This window comes from Anabrus simplex, chromosome 5, assembly GCF_040414725.1.
Source record: "Anabrus simplex isolate iqAnaSimp1 chromosome 5, ASM4041472v1, whole genome shotgun sequence".
Lineage (NCBI taxonomy): Eukaryota > Metazoa > Arthropoda > Insecta > Orthoptera > Tettigoniidae > Anabrus > Anabrus simplex.
In genome coordinates, this window is record NC_090269.1 from 256214843 (window position 1) to 256240527 (window position 25685).

The window sequence follows — 25685 nt, forward strand, 5'->3', positions numbered from 1 at the left end:
CGACCCAGAGTCTGAAGCTCCAGTACACTGCCCTTGAGGAGGTAGAGGAGGGATCCCTCACTGAGTCCGAGGGAAAAGCCAACCCTGGAGGGTAAGCAGATTAAGAAGAAGAAGAGGAAGAAATTTACGAGGGAAGGTTGAGGTCTCCCGGCTTTTCAAACTGATTTACAATTATATCCGTTTTAGACTCATCCATCGTTAATACCACATCTGCGCAAGATATAATAAAACACCGAAAATACAATGAATTAACTCACTAGTTAGCCACAACTCAAGCACTGGAGGTAAGTCACCCCAGTGGCATTGGTCAGTTTCGTCACGTTGGGTTCTCGCTGGGGGGTAATGTGTGGGTCCCGTTCGCTGTAAAGATGCCGACTTTCTCCAAGTTGCTAACAGATGGCAGAGGGTAGCACGGATATAGGGTGACAAATTCTGACCAAGTTTCAATTGCAGCGACATCGTTCGGAGGGTTTCAGAACTACGTCTGCCACCGAATGCAATTTTAAGATTGAATGCCTTTCTTCCTGAACTCGTCCATTCGCTGTCTCTTTCTTCCTAGAGTGGTGTAGACGGCGAGACTACACCAGCACCACACGTAGTCAAGCAACGGAACCAGTACAGTTGCGCGGACATTTTGAACTTCTGAGAGATGAAGTCGTTAATATTCGACTTGAAACAACCTAAAATCGTACACCAGACAGTTCTTTGTGTTATCATAACGCATGCAATGAATGCCTTGCATTCAAGGAGAATACGCCCCTGGCTACACAGATTGCACCCGCAATCCCATCAGGGTGTGCGAACAGCAACAGCAGCAGAAGTCTTCAGATGAAAGAAGGATGTTTCGTTTGAATTGATTAACATGAAACGAAGTCATGTACACCAGCGATGCACAACTCCCTGGGTACCGCTCAGCTGAAACTGCGCTAGATGCAGCCTGGATGCTACCCAATAGAAAGACAAGAGTGGCTGAAAATAAAATGGTAAGGAATATTATATTAATTCGGATGTGACTGCATCCAGTTTAATGAACAAAGAGTAATTTTATTCACAGAAGTTGATCTCAGCATTAAATATATGCCCACTAATCTCAGGAATGGACTGTTCAAACTATTCAAGAGTATCGTTCCAATATCCATACAATGGGATGCTTTTTCTTAACTCCTCTGTCAATAATGGGCACGATTGTATTAATGAATGCACTTTAATTTCTCACTTCAGATGCACTGTACATAGCCTCCTCGCTATTCCAGGGGATATCATATACTGTACAATCCCTAGCTACGTGAGATGTTTGTGTTATACCTACCTGCCTGTTGACACATAGCCACCTCTAGCTCGCAGTTGTTAAGGTAGGTCGTGTACACAACACCGTCCCAGGCGCACACGGGTTGGAATTTTCGGGGGCATTGCTTCCGGCAGGGATCGTTCTGAAGTTCCCCCAAGTGATGGATGGTCTCCCCGCGCTGTGACCACGCGTTGGTCTCATACAGCGTTGCAGCTGCCGCCATCAACACTGTAAATACATGACTGAAGCTGAACGTATCTCTGAAACGGTATATTTTATCAGCAAGGTATTTGGAGAAGTCTGGGACATATTCCTTAAAAACAACAATGTTTCTGTAAGCTTGTGATAAGTAAGTTATCATGGCATAGCACACTTCGATTCTAAGCATAGAATACAGGACATCCTCGGTACCTCCTGCATGCCGTAAGACGCAAATGAAACGTCTAATCCTCTAGTGTTTCAGTTTGGGAGCGTAGGTTTGCGACCACGTGGTCCCTAGCTAAATCTGGCATTGCTTCCACTAATGTTTTCCAGCCTCCTCTCTGTATATCCCATCCGACCTTCCTTGGACAACACTTGTTCTCTCTCAACCCCGAGAGTTTCTTTTCCGCTCGTCGTGGCCTTTTCTTTCCTTTCCTGCTATATTCATTCTTCAAAGAATCAGACCTCTTCCTTTTCATTATCTGATTATATTTAAGTGGGGATCACTATCTATTTGTATTTCCCCTTAAAACGACAATCACCGACCGAGTTGTGCGTGCGGTTAGGGGCGCATAGCTGTGAGCTTGCATTCGGGAGATAGTGGGTTCGGACCCCACTGTCGGCAGGCCTAAAGATGCTTTTCCGTTGTTTCCCATTTCCACACCAGGCAAGTGTTGGAGCTGAACCTTAATTAAGGTCAGAGCCGTCTCTTTGCCACTCCTAAACTTTTCCTGCCCTATCGTCGCCGTAAGACCTATCTGCACTGGAGAGACGTAATCGCAGAGCAAGAAGAGGTATATGACAAAGTATCAAGAGAAAATAGGGTATCTGTATTCAAAGATTATGGGATTAGGGATAGGTTGTAACAAGCAATCAAAGACATCTATTTCGACAATCGAGGCGCAGTAGAATGAGTAGAATGAGTTCTTGGTTCAAAGCAGTTGCAGGAGTTAGACAAGCTGCAATCTTTCACCTGTGTCGATCATAGTTTACCTGGATCGTTTATTGGTAGGTATAGAATGGCAAAAAGGGCGGGGATATAGTAAGCAGTTTGGTATATAGTCTTAATGGCAGACTGCCTTGAAAACCTGCAATCTAATATTTTGGACCTTGAAAAGAGGTGGGGCGAGTATGATGTGAAAATATTCATTTCCAAAACTAAAGTGATGTCCACAGGGCAAAAACCTAAGAGGATTGAATGTCCGGTAGGAAATACGAGGAGGATCATTTCACGTTTTTAGGATGTAGATATTTTCCCGAGATCGTAGCGTACTGAGTAAGATCAAATGAAGATGCATCAAAACTAATCCAATAAGCTCGCAGTTGCAATCAAAGGTATTCCGTAATAAAAAAAAGCTCGATAGTCTTGGGATATTTTATTCATAAGTTGGAGATTACGGACGTGAGAGTAGAGAGAATGATTGCAAGCACAAACAAGTGAGAACAATGGCAAGAAGCTGTACGGAATAACGGGATAATGGCTAAGCTGTACGCATAAACCGGCTCCGGTAGTCGAGTCATGTGAGGCGAATGAAGGGGGCTAGATTACCTTGGGAATAATGGATTCAGCCATGGAGGGTAAGAGAAGTAGAAAGGCGACGATAGTTAAACTAAAGATGATTTAACGATAAGAAGTGCCGAACTAAGCGAGGTCACAGAGATAGTTGCAAATGGAGGATTGAGAAGGCGTTTAATCAATTCACAGAGGCTTGCAGACTGAACGCTGAATGCCATAACAGTCTACCATCAATTCTCACTGCAGCCCAATTGTCAACATAAATGATTTGATTGATCTTAATAATCTACCCTTAATTCCATAGTCCTCCAGTGCCCGCCTGGTGGCCATGAGCGTTAAGGGGCTGAAGTCTAAACGGTCTGACACCGAGGTTAGCCGGTTCGAGTCCCGTTGGTCGAAAAAAAATTCACCATCAGAATGTTGGCCGACAGGGTAGGGGAGGTGGTGGTATACAATTTCTAATCACTAGATTGCGTGCCAAAGGCCTGGATTAAATTCCAAACCCCTCCGCAGTGCTCATATGGAGTGAGGGCATATGACGCTGTTGATGGTGATTCGTCCGTCGGATGGAGACGTTAAGCCTTCAGCAGACCCCTTGGTGCTATTCGACAGGAGTAGGCTATGTAGGGTTTCACCCTCATCTTATTAACTCCTCTGATGAGGTTGACGTCAGGAACCCGAACCCGTATGGAAACGGGACAAGGGTTGGACAAACACAATCCCATAGTCCTCCAGTATGGCGAACATCATTTCCCTCGGTACCCTGTCATAAGCTTTCTCCAGATCTACGATACATAAACACAACTGTCTATTTCTCTCGTAGCATTTTTTAATTACCTGGCGCATACTGAAAATCTGATCCTGACAGCCCTATCCTCCCTTACAAGATGCCAGTGAATACCTTACCTGGTATACTAATCAATGAGACACCTCGATAGTTGTCGCAATCCTTCCTGTTCCCTTGCTTTTAGATAGGTGCAATTACTGCTTTTGTCCAATCTGAAGGTACCTTACAACACTCCATGCTAATCTTACTACTCTATGAAGCCATTTCATCCCTGCCTTCCCACTATACTTCACCATTTCAGGTCTAATTTCATCTATTTCTGTTGCTTTATGAGAATGGAGTTTATTTACCATCCTTTCCACTTCCTCAAGCGTAATTTCACCAACATCATTTTCCTCCTCCCCATGAGCTTGGCTGTTCGCAACACCACCAGGAAGATTTCCTTTTACGTTGAGAAGGTTTTCAAAATATTCCCTCCACCTCTCCAGTGATTCCCTGGGATCTATTATGAGTTAACCTGAATTACCCAAAGCACAGTTCATTTCCTTTTCCCTCCCTTCCTATGATTCTTTATTACTCTCTAGAAAGGATTTCTTGCTGCTTGACCTAGCCTTTCCATGTTGTTCCCAAAATCTTCCCACGACTTCTTTTTGGATTCAATAACTATTTGTTTCACTGTATTTCTTTCATCTACGTACAATTCCCTGTCTGAATCAGCCCTTGTTTGGAGCCATTTCTGATAAGCCTTCTTTTTACGTTTACAAGCTGCTCTCACTTCATCATTCCACCAAGATGTTCGCCTTTTCCCATCTTTACACACAATTGTTCCTAGGCATTCCCTTGCTGTATCTACTACAGCATCCCTGTTAATCACCCATTCACTTTCTATATCCTGAACCTGCTTACTGTCTACTGTTCGAAACTTCTCACTAATCATATCCATGTACTTATGTCTAATTTCCTCGTCCTGGAGATTTTCTACACTTAATCGTTTGCAGACAGATTTCATATTCTCTATCCTAGGGCTAGAGACTTCACTACAGATTAGGTAGTGGTCTGTATCATAGAAAAATCCCCGAAAAACCTGTACATTTCTAACAGATTTCCTGAATTCGAAGTCGGTTACGATATAGTCTATTGTGGATCTGATACCCCTAACCTCCCGTGTGTAGCGGTGAATAGCCTTATGCTTGAAGAATGTATTCGTAACTACTAAACTCATACTAGCACAGAAGTCCAGCAAACGCTTCCCATTCCTATTAGCTTCCATATCTTCTCTACAATTACCAATCCCCTTTCATATCCTTCAGTTCTATATCCAACTCTCCCATTTAATTCGCCCACTAGCAATATCCTATCCTTGCTGTTGACCCTGACTACGATGTCACTCAATGCTTCATAAAACTTGTCAACTTCATCCTCATCTGCACCCTCACATGGTAAATACACTGAAATAATTCTCGTCCTAATTCCTCCAACTGCCAAAATCTACCCACATCATTCGCTCATTTACGTGCCTAACAGAAACTATGTTGCGTGCAATCGTATTCCTGATAAGCAGCCCTACCCTACACTCTGCCCTTCCCTTTTCAACACCCGTCAAATACACTTTATAATCTCCTACCTCTTCCTCATTATCTCCCTTTACCCGAATATCACTTACTCCTATCACATCCAGATGCATCCTCTTTGCTGAATCAGAAAGTTCTACTTTATTTCTTCCATAAGCCCCATTAATATAGATTGCTCCCCATCGAATTTGATTTCGTTCGCCAAGTTGTTTCCAAGAAGTACATCGCCTGTCAAATAGGAGCGGGACTCAGCCACTTTCATAGGTCCGAGCTTGCTTAAAATGTTCTGATCTCGGTAAATTCATGAAGCAAAATGCTACCCTACTTACACATGGTCCAAGTGAGGATCTCTTCTCTAACGGGTTAGGGACCATCGGTGGATTGTATAGTCTTATTCACCTGAGCACAAGAAGGGCCATGACTCAGAATATGTCCGAGATGCCCACTCCCTTTCCGTAGCAACTGTTATCCCAACTCTCACGATCACTTATTAGGCCACTCAGCCGTTGCCCGTAGTTCTCGAACTAGGACGTGACTACAATAATCCACACCATGAACCATAAAGGAAAAATATCCACTGATGACAGTACAGGATAGGTCCAAATACAAAAAGCTCGTGGAAGGTCACAGATGGACAGACACCAGGATCCAGATTCAGATCACGGAAGCCGAGAGAAAGAGGAGGAGTGAGAGAATGAAGAGGTATTGGGAAGAAAGAAGGCGTACCGAACAAGTCACTCGTGATCCTCAGGGGTCGTAACGAACCTAATAATAATAATAATAATAATAATAATAATAATAATAATAATAATAATAATAATAATAATAATAATAATAATAATGGTTCATGTTTGTGGGTTACTGTAGTCACGTCCTAGTTCGTGAACCATGGGCAACGGCTGAGTGGCCTAGTAAGTGGTCCTGAGAGTCGGGATACCAGTTGCTATGGAATGGGAGTGGGCATCTCGGACATATACTGAGTCGTGGCCCTCCTTGCGCTCAGGCGGCTAGGACTATACAATTCACCGGTGGTCCATAACCCGTTAGAGGAGAGATCCTCACTTGGACTATGTGCAAGTAGGGCAGCATCCTGCTTCATGAATTAACCGAGCTCAGAACATTTTAAGCAAGCCTCGGACCTATGGGAGTAATGGAGTCCCACTCCCATTTGACAGGCGAGGGACTCCTTGGAAACAACTTGGCGAACGAAATGGAATTCGATGGGGAGCTATCAATATTAATGGGGCTTATGGATAAAGAAGGTAGAACTGGCTGAGTCAGCAAAGAGGATGCATCTGGATGTGCTAGGAGTAAGTGATATTCGGGTAAGGGGAGATAATGAGGAAGAGATAGGAGATTATAAAGTGTACTTGACGGGTGTTAGAAAGGGAAGGGCAGAGTCTGGGGTAGGGCTCTTTATCAGGAATACCATTGCACGCAACATAGTTTCTGTTAGGCACGTAAATGAGCGAATGATGTGGGTAGATTTGTCAGTGGGAGGAATTAGGACAAGAATTGTGTCCGTGTATTCACCATGTGACGGTGCAGATGAGGATGAAGTTGACAAGTTTTATGAAGCATTGAGTGACATCGTGGTCAGGGTAAGGAGCAAGGATAGAATAGTGCTAATGGGCGATTTCAATGCGAGAGTTGGGAATAGAACTGAAGGATGCGAAAGGGTGATTGGTAAATGTGGGGAAGATATGGAAGCTAATGGGAATGGGAAACGTATGCTGGACTTCTGTGCTAGTATGGGTTTAGCTGTTACGAATACATTCTTCAAGCATAAGGCTATTCACCGCTACACATGGGAGGCTAGGGATACCAGATCCATAATAGACGATATCTTAACAGACTCTGAATTCAGGAAATCTGTTAGGAATGTACGAGTTTTTCGTGGATTTTTCGATGATACAGACCACTATCTGATCTGTAGTGAACTAAGTATCTCTAGGCCTAGTGTAGAGAAAGTGAAATCTGTCTGCAAACGAATAAGGGTAGAAAGTCTCCAGGACGAGGAAATTAGACATAAGTACATGGATATGATTAGTGAGAAGTTTCGAACAGTAGACAGTAAGCAGGTTCAGGATATAGAAAGTGAATGGGTGGCATACAGGGATGCTGTAATAGAAACGGCAAGGGAATGCCTAGGAACAACTGTGTGTAAAGATGGGAAAAGGCGAACATCTTGGTGGAATGATGAAGTGAGAGCAGCCTGTAAACGTAAAAAGAAGGCTTATCAGAAATGGCTCCAAACAAGGGCCAAGGCAGACAGGGATTGGTACGTAGATGAAAGAAACAGAGCGAAACAAATAGTTGTGGAATCCAAAAAGAAGTCATGGGAAGATTTTGGTAATAACCTGGAAAGGCTAGGTCAAGCAGCAGGGAAACCTTTCTGGACAGTAATAAAACATCTTAGGAAGGGAGGGAAAAAGGAAATGAACAGTGTTTTGAGTAATTCAGGTGAACTCATATCACTGGAGAGGTGGAGGGAATATTTTGAACATCTTCTCAATGTAAAAGGAAATCATCATGGTGGTGATGCAAACAGCCAAGCTCATTGGGAGGAGGAAAATGATGTTGGTGAAATTATGCTTGAGGAAATGGAAAGGATGGTAAATAAACTCCATTGTCATAAGGCAGCAGGAATAGATGAAATTAGACCTGAAATGGTGAAGTATAGTGGGAAGGCAGGGATGAAATGGCTTCATAGAGTAGTAAAAGTAGCGTGGAGTGTTAGTAAGGTACCTTCAGATTGGACAAAAGCAGTAATTGCACCTATCTATAAGCAAGGGAACAGGAAGGATTGCAACAACTATCGAGGTATCTCATTGATGAGTATACCAGGCAAAGTATTCACTGGCATCCTGGAAGGGAGGGTGCGATCAGTCGTTGAGAGGAAGTTGGATGAAAACCAGTGTGGTTTCAGACCACAGAGAGGCTGTCAGGATCAGATTTTCAGTATGCGCCAGGTAATTGAAAAATGCTACGAGAGGAATAGGCAGTTGTGTTTATGTTTCGTAGATCTAGAGAAAGCATATGACAGGGTACCGAGGGAAAAGATGTTCGCCATACTGGGGGACTATGGAATTAAAGGTAGATTATTAAAATCAATCAAAGGCATTTTTGTTGACAATTGGGCTTCAGTGAGAATTGATGGTAGAATGAGTTCTTGGTTCAGGGTACTTACAGGAGTTAGACAAGAATGTAATCTTTCACCTTTGCTCTTTGTAGTTTACATGGATCATCTGCTGAAAGGTATAAAATGGCAGGGAGGGATTCAGTTAGGTGGAAATGTAGTAAGCAGTTTGGCCTATGCTGACGACTTGGTCATAATGGCAGACTGTGCCGAAAGCCTGCAGTCTAATATCTTGGAACTTGAAAATAGGTGCAATGAGTATGGTATGAAAATTAGCCTCTCGAAGACTAAATTGATGTCAGTAGGTAAGAAATTCAACAGAATCGAATGTCAGATTGGTGATACAAAGCTAGAACAGGTCGATAATTTCAAGTATTTAGGTTGTGTGTTCTCCCAGGATGGTAATATAGTAAGAGAGATTGAATCAAGGTGTAGTAAAGCTAATGCAGTGAGCTCGCAGTTGCGATCAGCAGTATTCTGTAAGAAGGAAGTCAGCTCCCAGACGAAACTATCTTTACATCGGTCTGTTTTCAGACCAACTTTGCTTTACGGGAGCGAAAGCTGGGTGGACTCAGGATATCTTACTTATAAGTTAGAAGTAACAGACATGAAAGTAGCGAGAATGATTGCTGGTACAAACCGGTGGGAACAATGGCAGGAGGGTACTTGGAATGAGGAGATAAAGGCTAATTTAGGAATGAACTCGATGGATGAAGCTGTACGCATAAACGGGCTTCGGTGGTGGGGTCATGTGAGGCGAATGGAGGAGGATAGGTTACCTAGGAGAATAATGGACTCTGTTATGGAGGGCAAGAGAAGTAGAGGGAGACCAAGACGACGATGGTTAGACTCGGTTTCTAACGATTTAAAGATAAGAGGTATAGAACTAAATGAGGCCACAACACTAGTTGCAAATCGAGGATTGTGGCGACGTTTAGTAAATTCTCAGAGGCTTGCAGACTGAACGCTGAAAGGCATAACAGTCTATAATGATAATGTATGTATGTATGTATGTATAATAATAATAATAATAATAATAATAATAATAATAATAATAATAATAATAATAATAATAATTTTACCGGGAGGTACACCTCAACTCCGCTCATTTAAAAGAAGCGCCTTAAGGAACGCTATCTCTCTAACAAAACGTGAAACACCTACGGCATGAAGTGGGGACATTGACCAGTAAATTTTTGAGTAATGTATTATTTTGAAGTTGCCTAAACTGACAGGACTTGCTTGTTTTGTTTTGGTTTATGTCAAGAAGTTTAGACTTTTCTCCATAGATGTCATTACAAAACTGAGGTAATGCACTCTAGTGCAAGGTAAATGATTTAATGAATTAAGGAAGTTTTTTGTTATTATGTTTTCTCAACTAAATTAACTTTCATTTATTCTGTTATTTCAAGGTTTGCAACTTTTCTTTCTCATTCCGCCAGTTTTTTAATCTGGCCAAACAAACAGGAATTTTCTGTAATTATTTTTCAACCAATCACACATTTCTTGTACCTTTTGAATTGGTCAATAAAAATTAGAGGGTGTGTCCGAATTTAGTCCAGAACCCTCTCGAACCTTCCCCTCGCATATATAAGCTGCGGCCTTTCGGACTACCTTGTCTTTGGATCACCGAATTTCCGAGAGAGAGAGAGAGAGAGAGAGAGAGAGAGAGAGAGAGAGAGAGAGTGTGTGTGTGTGTGTGTGTGTGTGTGTGTGTGTGTGTGTGTGTGTGTGTGTGTGTGTGTGTGTGTGTGTGTGTTTTAAGACAGGAAGCGGAGCGCCTCATTCTTCGCCAGGCAGTTCATCAGCCCAGGTAATGGCCACCAGTCATATCTCTCTGTAGCTACCTCCACAGACTTACACGACAGGAAGGTTCGTTTCTAACTTTATAACCTCCTGTTTTCTAAAATGTAAGATTTCTTTCGGCTAATGTAAAATTTCATAAAGATCTTAAACTGTGAATCGGGGATAGAGAGTGAGTTAGCCCCTCGAGTTCCCCTTCAACTTAGTTCGAGGTGACTACGATTTTTTAACTGTTTCTCTTTTCTGTAAAGCGTAATTAACCTTCATTCTAGTTACCTCAGTAGCTTGGGATTAGCCTCTGCTTCATCGGGCCGAGAGCCCAATTAGGGTTTTATATTTAATTTTCTAGGGGCGCAAGTGTACGCCTCCATTCATTTTGTGTTCGGGGCAGTAATCTAACCTGTTTTCCCTCTCCCACGATGGCCCAGTAGTTTGGGTACTAGTTACCCTGTGTACAAAATTGTAAAATTGTAGGTTGGGCCTAGAGAGGCCAGAAATTTGTAAGAATTTTGGTGTAATGTTTCCTTAAGTGAGCTGTAAAAAATTGGGAGCGCAGTCTCCTTGGTTAATGTTGGAGAGCATGTAAGCTCGTTTCTGTGATTTCTAATTCAACTGGAATATTGAGGGGTGCCTCTGGAAGGCTGTAAATTTGTATCGGTTGGAGCAAAGTGCTCTTGTTTTGGGAGATTTCTCCTTGTCTATGTACACACTAACTGGAGATATTGTAAAGTTGGAAATTAGGGGCTTGAAGCTCAAATCTAATCATCAGCCCAGGTAATGGCCACCAGTTTTATATCTCTGTAGCTATCTCCGCAAATTCACCCAAGGGGAAGGTTCTAATTTCTAACTATGTAACCACCCGTTTCCTAAAAAAATGTAAACTTCCTCTTGCTAATGTAAAATTTCATAAAGACTTAAATTGTAAAATCGGGGATAGAGAGTGCGTTACCCTCTCGAGTTCCCCTTCAATTTATCTTGAGATGACTACGATTTTGTAACCGTTTTTCTCCAGTAAATTACTAAATAACTTGTTCTTGCAGTCAACTCAGTAGTGTGGGATTAGCCACTGTGTCATCGGGCCACAAGCACAAGTAGGGTTTTAAAACTTGGTTTTCAAGGAGCGCAAGTGTACGCCTCCATACATTTTTGAGTTGGGGCTAGTAATTTAACATGTTCTTCTTTTCATGAAGGCCCAGTAGTATGGGTACTAGACACCCCTGTTTCAACAAGATTGTAAATTGTAGGTTGTGGCTAGAGAGGCCAGAGATAAGGTTTTTGTAATGTTGCCTTGAGTAGGCTATACGAGTTTGGGAGCGCAGCCTCCTTGGTTCCATTTGTAGAGCATGTAGCCTAAGCTCTTTTCTGAGATTTGTGTAATTTTGAGTGGGGCCTTTGGAAGGCCGTATTTGTAACCTTGGGAGCAAAGTGCTCTTGAACTGTGTCTTGGGGGATATCTCTCCTTATATAACTAAACGCTACATTAGCGACGTTGTAAAATTGTAAATTTGGAGCTTGAAGCTCAAAGAACTTGTAAATTATCTATTCTGGTGTCAAAATTGTCATTGTACCTAATTCCGTGTTCTTTCACAAAGTGAAGAATTATGTTTGTTAACAATTTGATTTTCTGAAAAGAAATATAACCTTTGTTTCAAAGTTTTAAAATAATCTTTGACTTTCGTAAATAGATCCATTCAGCCCGCACCTTCTTTCACCTCTCTGCGTTCCACAGTAAACCCCGGAACAATAATAATAATAATAATAATAATAATAATAATAATAATAATAATAATAATAATAATAATAATAATAATAATAATAATAATAATTGTACCGGAGGTACACCAACTCCGTACATTCAAACTAAGCGCCTTCTAGAAGGCCATCTATAATATGAACAGTGACATTCATTTCGGAAGAAGTTCGAACGTTTATCTCCAGATGTCTTTACTGTCAACTAATGTGCTCCCTTTGGTGAGAGGATGGACAATTCATTTTGTAAAAAAATTGTAATTTTGAGGTTTTCGGTACTGAAGCGTTGTAAATTCTTTTTTGTGTTCTTAGGTTATTAGCACCGGTATCCCTTCCTTCTTCTTCTTCTTCTAAATGTTCGACCAATCAGGAAATTTTGATATTTATTTGATTAGCCAATGATGTTTGTGGGTGTGTGTAGAGCTTCGACCCAGAGAATTCTGGAACCTTCCTTTCCACTATAAAAGCTGGGACCTTTTGGGCCATGTTGTCTTTCGATCGCTCCAGTCCAGCAGTAGAGTGTGTTCATAGAGGAGGCAGGGGAGAGCTTGCCTCGTCCATCTCCGGAAGGTCCACCAGCTCAAGGTAATGGCAAACATCTTGTAATCATGTAACAGTCTCAGATAGCTAGTTTGAGGGGAAGGTTATAAATTATTTCGTAATGTAATCTTAAATGTAAGTTTTCAAAGAATCTAAAGACTTTAGGATGATTTAGGGAGTAAAGAGTGTAAACCCTCTTTTATTCCCCTTCAACTTGATATTGAGGTGACTGTTTTCGTAAACTTTAAAATTTTCCTTTTGTAATTTAATCTTTTCTCCATCTAGTCACCTCCATAGTAGGCTATAGGTTTAGCCTCTGTAACTTCGGGACATAAGCCCACATAGCGTCTTAAGTATTTTCAAGTATATTTCAAGGAGTGCAAGAGTTCGCCTCCTAACATTTTTATTTCCGGCCAATAATTTTAACCTTTTCTTTTTACTAAGGCCAAGTAGAATGGGCACGTATTTCCTATGCAATGCAATGTAGACTGTCGAGAAAGTAATACAGTGGAAACTGATGGTTGTTTACCTAAGGTAAAAGTTGAATTGTGGGATCTTGTAAAGTTTGGAGAGTAATCTCCTAGAGAGTAATTGAGTGCAGCAAAGACGCTCTTTCTTATGTTGTAAATTTTGGAGCCCGGTCTCCTTACTTGTAATTGATTGGAGCAGTAGTGCTCTTGGTTATTATGTAAGGTTTGAGCTGCCTAACTCACCCCTTTGTACCTGATTATTTGTTATTGTTTAACGAAGTTTAAAATCTAAACAGAAACACACAAGAAAACAGAGAAATAAATACAGTTTAAAATTTTAGAGTTTTAAATTAAAATTTTATCTTTTTTCTACCCACACATTCGTGCCCACACCTTCTTACAGCTCTGTTAACCACGGTATCCCAGGAAAATAATAATAATAATAATAATAATAATAATAATAATAATAATAATAATAATAATAATAATAATAATAATAATAATAATATAATACTTTTGGAAGCGCCAAATGAACAACATCTTTCCAGAGTACTTCCAGAAACTCCTCAACTCAGAAGAACCTAAAGAGAGACTGACCTTCATCGAGCCGACTGTCAGGAACCAGGACTCTGTACCACCCAACAAGGAAGAAATAGAAGAGATCATCAAAAGCCTCAGAAACAACAAGGCCCCAGGTGAAGATGGTATAGTTGCAGAGATGTGGAAGCATGTAGATGAACATTCCCTGCAGAGTATCACCCAGGTCATCCAAGACATATGGAGAACAGAGGTCTTGTCAGAGGGATGGACCTCAGCTGTGATGCATTCACTACACAAGAAGGGAAATAAGACCGACCTCACCGAGCTCGACAGCTGCAGTCGTTTAAGTGCGGCCACTATCCAGTAATCGGGAGATAGTGGGTTCGAGCCCCACTGTCGGCAGCTCTGAAGATGGTTTTCCGTGGTTTCCCATTTTCACACCAGGCAAATGCCGGGGCTGTACCTTAATTAAGGCCACGGCCGCTTCCTTCCACTTCCTAGGCCTTTCCTATCCCATCGTCGCCATAAGACATATCTGTGTCGGTGCGACATTGTTTGTTATTGTTTAACGAAGTTTAAAATCTAAACAGAAACACACAAGAAAACAGAGAAAGAAATTCAGTTTTAAATTTTAGAGTTTTAAATTAAAATTTTATCTTTTCTCTACCCACCGACCTCAACAACTACAGACGCATCTCCTCTTGCTTGTAACCTACAATACCTTCTCTACAGCCCTGCTAACTAGAGTCACCGAACAGCTATACTCCCAACTAGTGAATATCAGGCTGATTTCCTTGCCAGTAGGTCCTGCACAGATCAGATACAAAACCTCAAGACCATCCTCACATATAGGAGCCGAGGGGAACACCCCCAGGTAGTCATGATGATGGATTTCCAAAACGCATACGATTCAATAGACAGACAGATCATCTTCTCTACCCTGCGGGTACTAGGCCTAGATGAGGAAACCACAAGACTAGTCAAAACTACCTTGACGAATACCACCTCCAAAGTCAAGTCAGGGGTGATCTCTTTGAGAATTGTGCCATCCAGGTAGGTGTCAGACAGGGAGATGGTCTCTCTTGCATCCTTTCAACTATGTACTAGAGAAGATCATCAAGGAATGGACTGCCACATGGTCATCAGAAGCAATACTGAATTTGGGTACGAGAAAGTCAACCTCAGTGTACTCTGTCTAGCCTTTGCTGATGATCTCACCCTACTGGCCAACAGCATGGAGAAGGCTACTCACCAACTACAGAGCCTCTACAGTATGGCAGCAAAAACCGGCTTGAGGGTTAACCTAAAAAGACGGAGTTTAACTAACACAAAGCAAGCTCACTCTACAATCTCACTAGGAAACAACACCATAAGTAAAGTTCCTGCAGTCAAATACTTAGGAGAATGGATCTCAGCAAGCGAGAGCGAAACTTCGGCCATAGACACCAGGTGCACCAAGTTAGAGAGGGCCTATCATTCCTTTAAAAGCATCGACACCTCCAAGAACGTACAGCTGAAGCACTACAACTCAGTAGTAAGACCCTCTGTACTCTACGCCTCTGAGTGTCTCTTGATGAATCGAAAGGGCCCACTCAGGAAACTAGAACTTAAAGAGAGAAAGATCTTGAGGAGGATACTAGGGCCCGTAAGAGAGGAGGATGGTACCTACAGGATGAGGCAAAACATCAGGAGGACAAAGTCATTTGTATGAGAAAAAGGCGACTGACTTTCTAAGGGCAGACGAACCGCCTGAAACCCTGAAGGCTCGCCAACAGAATCCTCACAGTGACAAGGAAGGGAAAGGCGTCCAAGGCCAAGTAGATCACCTCAAAAAACTTAGACCTAGAGGAACTACAGATCCCATTGGAGACCATAGAGAACCGATCTCAGTACCGACAGGCCATCCTAGAGGGAGTTTTCCCACTGTCCCTCACAAGCAAAAAGAGTACAGCGACCACCAGACCTAAGTGTACGGATGGAAGGAAGCAGGCACACAGCCAGAAAATGAAAACGTACTGGGCCAAGAAAAAGCAGAAGACCATAGCTAAGAGTTAAGACGAGCCCCGTGGTCCCTAGTAGGCCAAAACGAACAAAATAATAATAATAATAATAATAATAATAATAATAATAATAATAATAATAATAATAAAATATCCTTCTTGACAAAATTAATGTTACTGTAACACGATTACAAACTTAAGAATATAGAAGCATTTGCTGTTATTTGTATATTTTCACGTTGCACTTTTTCAAATCGTTGATAATTTCCTAACAAAGGACAGAGAATTTACAAGTGTTGGTTAAATGCAGAAACGACGATTTTGAGGTTTTTATCGTAATTGACTGTTTTGGTCGTGTGTTCTTATGGGGACGCTATTGTAAGTGTGTATTTCACAGGAATGAAGATAAGTTAAGTGTGTGCAAGGAGAAACCAGCAATAAACAATGGTAAGCAATCATATTTCAGCCTTATGCCGTCCACCGCACTACTTATCGTATTGGCTCTTACGGTAGTTTACCATGTTCAGATCTGTCGATTCAACTTTTCTTGGCTTAAAGAAAGCAAAATGTGAGCCTCAGCAGCTTTTTTCCTGCTCTCCTGTAAAGTTAGTGACAGTAACTTACAATAGTTTACCTCTGACGTCCAGAACATTATTGTCGTCTGGAGTTGTCAGGTCTAGCCTTGTCTATAGCGTAAACCATTAGAATGTGCACCAAGTTATGTTTGGTTAAACTAATGTATAATTCAGTATGTTTGTTAGTCCAACCCTTGTCCCGTTTCTCTACGGGGTCTTTTTTATCTTTTTATTTGTTTTACGTCGCACCAACACAGGTAGGTCTTATGGCGACGATGGGATAGAAAAGGGCTAGGAGTGGGAAGGAAGCGGCCGTGGCCTTAACTAAGGTACAGCCCCAGCATTTGCCTGGTATGAAAATGGGAAACTACGGAAAACCATCTTCAGGGCTGCCGACAGCGGGGTTTGAACCCACTATCTCCCGGATGCGAGCTCACATCTGCGCGCCCCTAACCACACGGCCAACTCGGCGATCTACAGGGTCGGATACGAGGTGAGATGAATCTTTGTGGCGGGCTCATATGACCGGATGCCCTTCCTGACGTCAACCTCATCAGAGGAGTTAATGAGATGAAATGGATGACGTGATAAAAGATAGTAGGAAGGGAGAGGGTGAAACCTGGTGCCGGCACATAGCCTACTCCTGTCAAATAGCACCAAGGGGTCTGCCCAAGGCTTAACGTCTCCCTTCAACGGACGAATAACTATCAACAGCGTCATATGCCCTCACTCCAGATGAGCACTGTGGAGAGGTTTTGGAATTTAATCCAGGATTTTGGCACGCAGTCTAGTGATTAGAAAATGTAAACCACCACCTCCCTTGCCCTGTTGGCCAACATTCTGATGTTGAAAATGTTTTCGACCAACGGGACTCGAACCGAATAACGAGGGTGTGAGACCGTTGAGACTTCAACGCCTTAACGATCATGGCCACCAGGTGAGCTTGATGTAGAACTCAGTATCCCATTAAAATTCATCAAGCGAGAACCGTGCAGCTGTTAGCTTGCATTCGGGAATGATGGGTTGGAATCCCAGTGTCGATAACCATATAGATGGTATTCCGTGGTTTCCCATTTTCATACAGGTACAATCTGGGATTATATCTTAATTAAGGCTTCCTCCTCAGTCCCATCCCTGTTGGCCTGTCTCACTGTCGCTGTAAGGCCTGTTTGAGTCGGTGGGACATAAAAGTAATAGCAATGAAGTATTCTGTCTTGAAAATGATTCACACTGAGTTACGACCGTCCTGCAGTAAGACTGACCAGCCTCGTGGTGTAGAGTCAATGTGCATGCCAGTTTGGATGTAATTAACTGGTCAACCTTGTGAAGAAATGGTCTGATAAGCAGGTTACAAAACATACACACAAAAACGTCATGGACATTTTGGAGTTCAGCATTTTTTTGCACAGTTTTGAATCATGGGTGTTGAACACATCATATTTACATCAAATACTGTAATTGCATGTGAAATGCGGTACTAATGACGAATGGTAAATATTCCTTAGGCAGCCAAAAAAAGAATCTCTAATTAAAATGATCTAGATATTCATCACAGGCTACTCATATTCTCAATCACATGATCTTCTTTATATATGGCTGAATTTAATTGTCACTGTACCGGGAAGTACACCTCAACACCGTGCATTCAAATTAGCGCCTAAAGGAACTCCTCTATCGAACAAATGTGGAAACTACTACAACAGGAACTTAGAACTTTAACCAGAAGATGTCACCACTGGAAAATTAAGTAATCGTTTTGTTGTGAAGTTTCCTAAATTGAGTGAATTTCTTCTTGTTTTGTTTTATATTCAACAAGAAGTCTGGACATTTTTCTATAGATGACACCACCAAAAAATATTTTTATGATCATGCCCTCTGGTGTAAAGTGAAAGAACTTATAATTTAAAGAAGTTTTGTATTTCTAGGTTTTTGTAACTGATTTATGTTCATTTATTTTTCGGTTGGCAATATTTCCTTTTTCTTTCCGCCAGTTTTGAATCTGGCCAATGAAAAATTTCTGTAATTCAACCTATCACAGGCTTCTTGTTCGATTCTGAGTGTAACTTTGAGATTAACCGATTAAATTGAGAGGTCGTGGCTGGTTTAGTCTTGAATGATCTCGAACCTTCCCTGAGGGTTTATAAACTGCGGCTTTTCACGTTTCTTGGCCAACTGATCGTCGTCTTTCGAAGTGTGTGTGTGGTAAAGCAGGAGGCGGGCGGCCTCTTCGTCGGCAGCAGAACATCTATAAGGTAATGGCCACATAAATTACATCTTTCTTGTCGTAGCTACCTCCGCAGCTTAGCCCGAGGGGAAAGATCCGAATCTTTAACGATGTACCCGACTTTTCTAAAATGTAAATTTTCTTCTGGCTAATGTAAAACTTCATAAATATTTAACTGTAAACCGGGGTTAGAGAGTGATGTACCCTCTCGAGCTCCCCTTCATCTTGGTTTGAGGTGACTACGTTTTGTAACTGTTTTTCTTCCCTTCCGTAATGCCTAAATTGAACCTTTATTCGTGTCACCTCTGTAGCTTGGGATTAGCCCTGTATCTCTGGGCCAAGAGCCCCGTTAGGATTTCATTATTTATTATCTAGGAGTGCAAGTGTACGCCTCCATTCATTTTGTGTTTGGGCTAGTTATCTAACCTGTTCCTTTCCATAAAGGCCCAGTAGGCTGTAAAAGCAATGTCAGTTGTAAATTGTGCCTAGAGAGGTCAGAGAGTGTAAGAGTTGTGTGTAACGTTGCCTTGGGTGGGCAGTAAGAAACTGAGAGCCTGTTAGCTCTTTTTCAAGTTTTGTAATAGTAACGAGTGCCTCTGGAAGGCTAGATATTGTATTTTGGGAGCAAGTGCTCTTGATTTGGGGGATTTCTGCCCTTGACTTAATGGTTCCCAAATTTTAACTTAAATTGTGTAAACTGGATCCGGAATCTCTGGAATTGTAAAACTAGGGGCTTGAAGCCCAGAATCTGTTAATATCAATAATCTTGGATTTTTCCCAATCTTGTTTAATGATTGCTACTTGTACCTGTAATGTTGTTATGAAAAGGATTGTTAAGTTTGTTTTCAGAAAATAAATATAACCTTTTAAAGTTTTAACTTATTTTTTATATTATAGATAGACCCATTCGCCCCAGCACCTTCTTTAACCTCTTTCTGCTCCACGGGTAACCCCGTAACAGTCACCATTAGGAATGGAAATACTAAACTAATGATAGAAATAGGGAAAACCTGATTATCTGGGCTGAAGAGAATGATTTACACCTTGTCTTTGATGTAAAAGACAGAGGTACATGTAAATCCTCCGCATGGAAACAGGAGTACAGACTAGATCTATGCTTTGTGTCTAAGAACGGTAATGGAATTACTCTCCTTACTACGCGGTAATTACTTCTAGATTTACCTCACATTCAACATCGACCTGTGATCCTTCAAATTGGTGTCCAAATTCCTCTGGTTACCTCCTTTCCACAACTACGCTGAAATTTTGGAAAAGCCTATTGGAAAGCTAAATAATCTCTTGTGGTCAGGATAACTGTACACGATATGTAACACCCACATGCGATAATTACTATAAATTTTTCTTGTTGCTAAAATTTCAAGAGCCACATTCCTAGAAGATACAGAAGTGAATACCTCCTTGGATGTTCTGAAGTTTGTGAAAGTTTATACCATCATTTTCCAGAGAACGGAAAACAAGAAATTGCCGGCGAGTTACTGAGCGTCGAAATTGACGAGCAGCAGATGGCGTCAAATTGAAATGTTTGCACATTGTAGATGAGGCCATAGATTATTATTATTATTATTATTGCTATCGGCTTTACGTCGCACCGACACAGATAGGACTTATGGAGACGATGGGACAGAAATGGGCTAAGACTGGGAAGGAAGCGGCTGTGGCCTTAATTAAGGTACAGCCCCAGCATTTTCCTGGTGTGAAAATGGGAAACCACGGAAAACCATCTTCAGGGCTGCCGACAGTGGAGTTTGAACCCACTATCTCCCGAATACTGGATACTGACCGCACTTAAGTGACTGCAGCTATCGAGCTCGGCATTATTGTTATTATTATTATTATTATTATTATTATTATTATTATTATTATTATTATTATTATTATTATTATTATTATTATTATTATTATTATTATTATTATTATTATTATTATTATTATTATTATTATTATTTTACCTTATGGTAGAACTGTTGGGGATCAAACCAAACATCTGGCTGAGGACTAAGCATAGGCCTACATTTATCTTTCTTCGGCTGATCCTATTTATTTCTGGGATTGCTTGGCCCACTCTGGTTCATTTTGAGTTTTGGCGGCGAGTTTTAAACCGTATGTCCTTCCTTACGCCACGTGATTTTTCAGGGGGAAATTCCATCCGGAATACACTAGGATTCGAACCACAGTCATGTTAGGTGTCAGCCACTCCGCTAATCAACATACATACATACATACATACATACATACATATACAGTGATAATAATAATTAGGGATCGGATGTTTAGGAAAAGTCATATTTTTTCCTTTGTCTCTATTTTCTTGCATGATTGGATTTTGTTGCAAATTAGGTGATTATCGTCACAATTAAGTGATTTTTATTTGTCATATAAATGCATATTTTGGCTATTTTTTGTCATAAGGTCATATTTTGAGATATTTTCGTAGAAACGTCATATTTCGGTCATATTTCGGCTGTTTGACGACAACTGTAGCTGTGCAAAATTACCTTCAACTTACCAAATACGAACTAGTACTCACAAAACTGTTTCTCGGTATCATGTCTGCAGCTAATACAAGTGGAATACTCTGCCTCTTCTATCAATATTGTTGAATTGTTTTCTAACAGTTTGTCATATATTAAGTCTAATTTTGGAATTACATCGAGTGCAATTCCTCGTTTAGAAGCTGCTAGCTTAGAAATTCATGCACGTATTGAAATTGTGAGAAGTGCCGAACTTTCAGTACATCAGTCACATGGAATAGTTGGCGACAGTGAAAAACGGAAACTTTAAAACGTGCTTAGTCGAAATGAAACTTTTCGCTGTGTGTGCAAGATAAATGATGTTCTTTACTAGTACATTTCAAGACTAATGCATACTCGTCAGAAGTGATTTAACATTAGTTAAATATGCACTACTAACGTCTTGTGTCGTAGAAAGGAGCTTCTCTTCTTACAATAATGTGTTAAGTCATAATCGGAGGTCTTTCGCGCCTTATGCTTTGAATATGAATCTTGTCATACATTCAATTCCATCCGCGGAGAAGAATGAAAAAGGTATGCGAGTTTGCACTATGTGCCCTGCCGCCCTACCATAATGTATTGAAAGACACCTACTTAATTCATTTCGTGGTGCTCACTTTAAACGTTAACGCATTTGAGTAATATTAATGAAATCTGGACTTAAACGTTGCGAAATATTTAAAAACAGATTGATATATAGTTTTAAAATGATCATATTTAGATTAATCATTTTCGGGTCGTATTTTGCCATTTTACGTCATATTTCGTTACTTTTGAGGTCATATTTTGTCACTTTTGAGGTCATATTTGCTTGCTTATTTGGGCTATTTTTAGAGGTCTTAAACATCCGAGCCCTAATAATAATAATAATAAAAATAATAATAATAATAATAATAATAATAATAATAATAATAATAGGGTCCTAGGACTCAAATTAGGAAGGGTCTTTACACCCCTGGCAAATGGGAGTGAAATGCGTCCTTGCGAACATCTGCAACAATGAACTATTGGATTCAGCAAGAGAATCCAACTAGCCTCTTTCACTCCAATTAAGCACGTTACCTACAAGAGGTGCCCATGTTAAGCCGAGCAGTCCAGTGGCAGGTTGGGTAACCAATCCCAACTTGAAAGTGGGTCGGTGAACCGATCAGTGCTGGGGCCTCCAAGGCTCACAATCTTGGTAGTACAATCGCGATCACAAGAATTCCCGGTGGAAGAAAACAGGTAACGTTTGGGTGCAGATTTTGGCCAACCCTGAGGATGAAGGAGAAGTAACCAAGGCAAGGTTACATGTGTTCGTCTTCCAGGAGGTGTGGCTTGCGACGTTGCGCACTCGGAGGCCACTGCCAACTCCTTTTTTTCTTTTTTTCTTTTTTTTTTCTTTTTTTTTTTCGGGATCTGATTAAGATATTTCTATGGTTAAACATTTTGGCTATACTAGCTTTTCCTAATCAAGGAAAACAATTAATTAACTGTAATTTAATTGCGATGAAGTGTGCACGATGTAATCTCACCCCAATATATGGCATTTAATTGTTTGATCAGCGCTGACAATAACTTCATAGGGACGGTTTTCCAAACGCCCTTGCGTCTCTGATAATCATAATTATTTAATGCCAAGTAATTTTTACTTTGGTTTTTGAGGATAACAATTATTATTATTAGCAGTAGTAGTATTTAACAGGGCCTATATTGGTGAAAATAAGGGTAATTATTCCTTACAGTGGTTGAGCGCGATGCCGTTTGATAATGAAGTCATAGTCGAGACCGCTAACATTTCAGTCAGACCTCGCACACAAGAATTACAAATAAACTGGAAAATTTGACCCTCAATGAGTTGACACACACATTACGTCTGTTGCCTTGAAGGAGGCGTGTGGTTCCTCCCTTCATTCCCCTCTCCCTTCATTGTCAAACCAGTGGGACGTGTGGGCAGGCGGGGAAGCAAGTGCCTTCCCCTCCGCGTGTGTTTCGTTCATGCTAGATATCCTCGTACTTCCGTTTTCGCCACCTCCCCTCACTCTTCAGATGTGTGCATGTGTTAACGCGTCTGATAGATGTGACCAATGAAAGAGAGAGTGTGTAAGCAAATACTTGGTGTTTCTGAGTATTGTACTGATTTCTTGCCTGAAATGAATATTTCTGGCCGCGAGATACTAAAGATTTCGAGTATACCTTGATCAGAGCGAAATATCACCGACCCCAGTCTAGAGTTTTTCAACTGTGAAAAGCATGGAGGAAATTTCAGATAAAGCTACTACCCCAGGTGGTAAACAATCCACTGTCGTCTTGTACGACTCTAGCGGCCCTTCGGATTCTGGTGAGCCTGTGCCGACATGCTCAGAGGTATCGGAGACTCCACGGAAGATCGAGCCGAGAATTTCTTTGCTACCTTTAACGCCAGTTCTCTCCAGAAGGTTGTAAAACTGCAACAGCTCACAGATATCCTATCTGAACAGCAAATTTGGATTGCAGCAATTCAGGCAACGAGATTTACAGATGAACAGGCCTTTGAATCTGAAGGTTACAGGATCTTCAAGGGTAAATCAGGTAAACGTGTCATACAAACTGTCCCCCACCTCGGCACAGAATTTGTAGTCAACAAAAGATTCTAGACTCAATCACAAATTTCACGTCTGTGAATAGCATAGTCCCGACTGTGTCCTTTCGAAGCACAAACAAAATGTATCCTATTGTGAACGTTCACGCGCCGATCAACCAAGCGAACAAGAGAGACCCGGAGGGAACTGATAGATTCTGGGAAGAATTTGAGAATATTTTATCCAAGATTGCAGACAAACATACTGGGACCTTTCCCACCGTCCCCCATGACTCATGGGACCATGTGACAGCAAACCAACCCTTTCGGGTCACGAACACATGGGACCATGCTCCACGGAAGTCGATAGTCAAGGGATCTTTTCGGTCTGTGCCGATTTCTCCTCATTGGGATTGTATACTTAATCCACTCACATGAAGAGTTATCGACCATTCGACTCAGCTAGATCACAGCTACTCTCCCGTTCCTGAGGTCTGAACACGGACTCCTCAGGGCCGAAGAACGTTCGCGGCATAAAGAGGCTATCAAACATAAGCTATCTTAAAGGCCTACAATGAACGGAAGAGGATTCTGGATGCATGTTTTTCGGTATAGATAGGCATAAAATCGTTTGGAACAATTTACTACTCACTCGGTGAAATATACAAATTTACATACACTCTTGATACTTCTGACACAATTAATATGAGCAAATCACTTATTTTAGCAGCGGAAAAATCCGGGCTGCCATTGACATCGGTTGTTACCTCCACATTCCACAGACAAAATCTATGTGAAAGGCAACGTTAGCTGTTATTTCTCTACTCCAATAAATTTTCCTTTTTGACACAGACGTAGATATCCATATCCCTCTCTACCAAAACAGAGAATAACCGAGAGGTTGTTAATATGATTTCACTTTTTCACATACTATCACTTTGAATTGCCTGTGTCATATATTGCTTACATAATTATTACATTAGTTTGGATGTATGCTACACAAATTGTTTTGTGTATTATCGCAATTGTTTTGTGCGCGTCATCACCCGGTTTAGCATAAACCACTGAGTACCCTATCATATTCACAAAAACAAACAAAACAAGCCATGTTCCCCCAATGCGAGTATTCCATGGGACTGAATCCCGTATTACACATTAGACTCTATTTACACAAAAGAAAAATGTCCGCCTTTGAATGGTCGGCTAACGCTAGGAATCAATGAAGTAAAGATTAAAAAAAAAAAAAATAATCCGAACATTCCGACCAAATCAGAAATCCGTCACTAAAACACGGAGAAGGAAAGAAAAAGGACTCAAGTCTTCCATATAAAATAAACACAGACTTGAACAACGAACTATCATTTGCAATCACTACCAGTGGACTTTCACGAAGTCTAGATTCAAATCGACATCGATTAAAAGTAACCAACAAAAACACATCCTGAAAAAGAAAATATATCAAACACATGTATCAATAAAGACGATGGCTGTAATTTAACCGTTGTAACCCGCTGTCTTAGCGAGCTGTTGATCGCTGCTGTGCCCACATGAGGTTCGAACCTGAGACTCTGGTCGTCTCCATCCAGGGTACTGTAATCAAGCCCTAATTAATCTACTCGTGTATCGAACTGTCATAACAAAAATAAACATCTACATTGCTTTGTAGGTCATGGTCTACGGGGTGGCAATTAAAGCACTTGCTGTCTTTATTCTCAAAGAAACCAGAATGTTGGTTCGGCCAACCTTTCTGCTTGTATATCTTCCTCCCTGTTCCAGATTCTCCCCTCTCAGCCATAAATTCAGCTGACACTTGTCCCACGGTCCGGAGACAAAAAAAAACACCATTCAGCCTGCTTCCCGCTAGGCCTTTTTCTCTCTCTGTGTCCATCAAATTAATTCATTAGAAAACTGGCACATTTTATTCAATGCTCGGACCAGCCCACATACATTCAGTACACGAGAATCATTTCTCAAATTCGACCGTTAATTCACATTTCATTCTCTCATATCTCTGGAGGTCTGGAGTTCGACTCGTATCTTCTCTCCTTCCAAAGTGCACCATCCGTTAGCCCCTGACCATAGCAATACTCCTATTTCTCCGCCTCTGAGGCGAGTGTGTGTACCTATCAGATACTACCCTATCTATCGGTATAAATCATCAATCAAAGTACCTTAGGTAAAATAATAACAATACTAATAATAATAATAATAA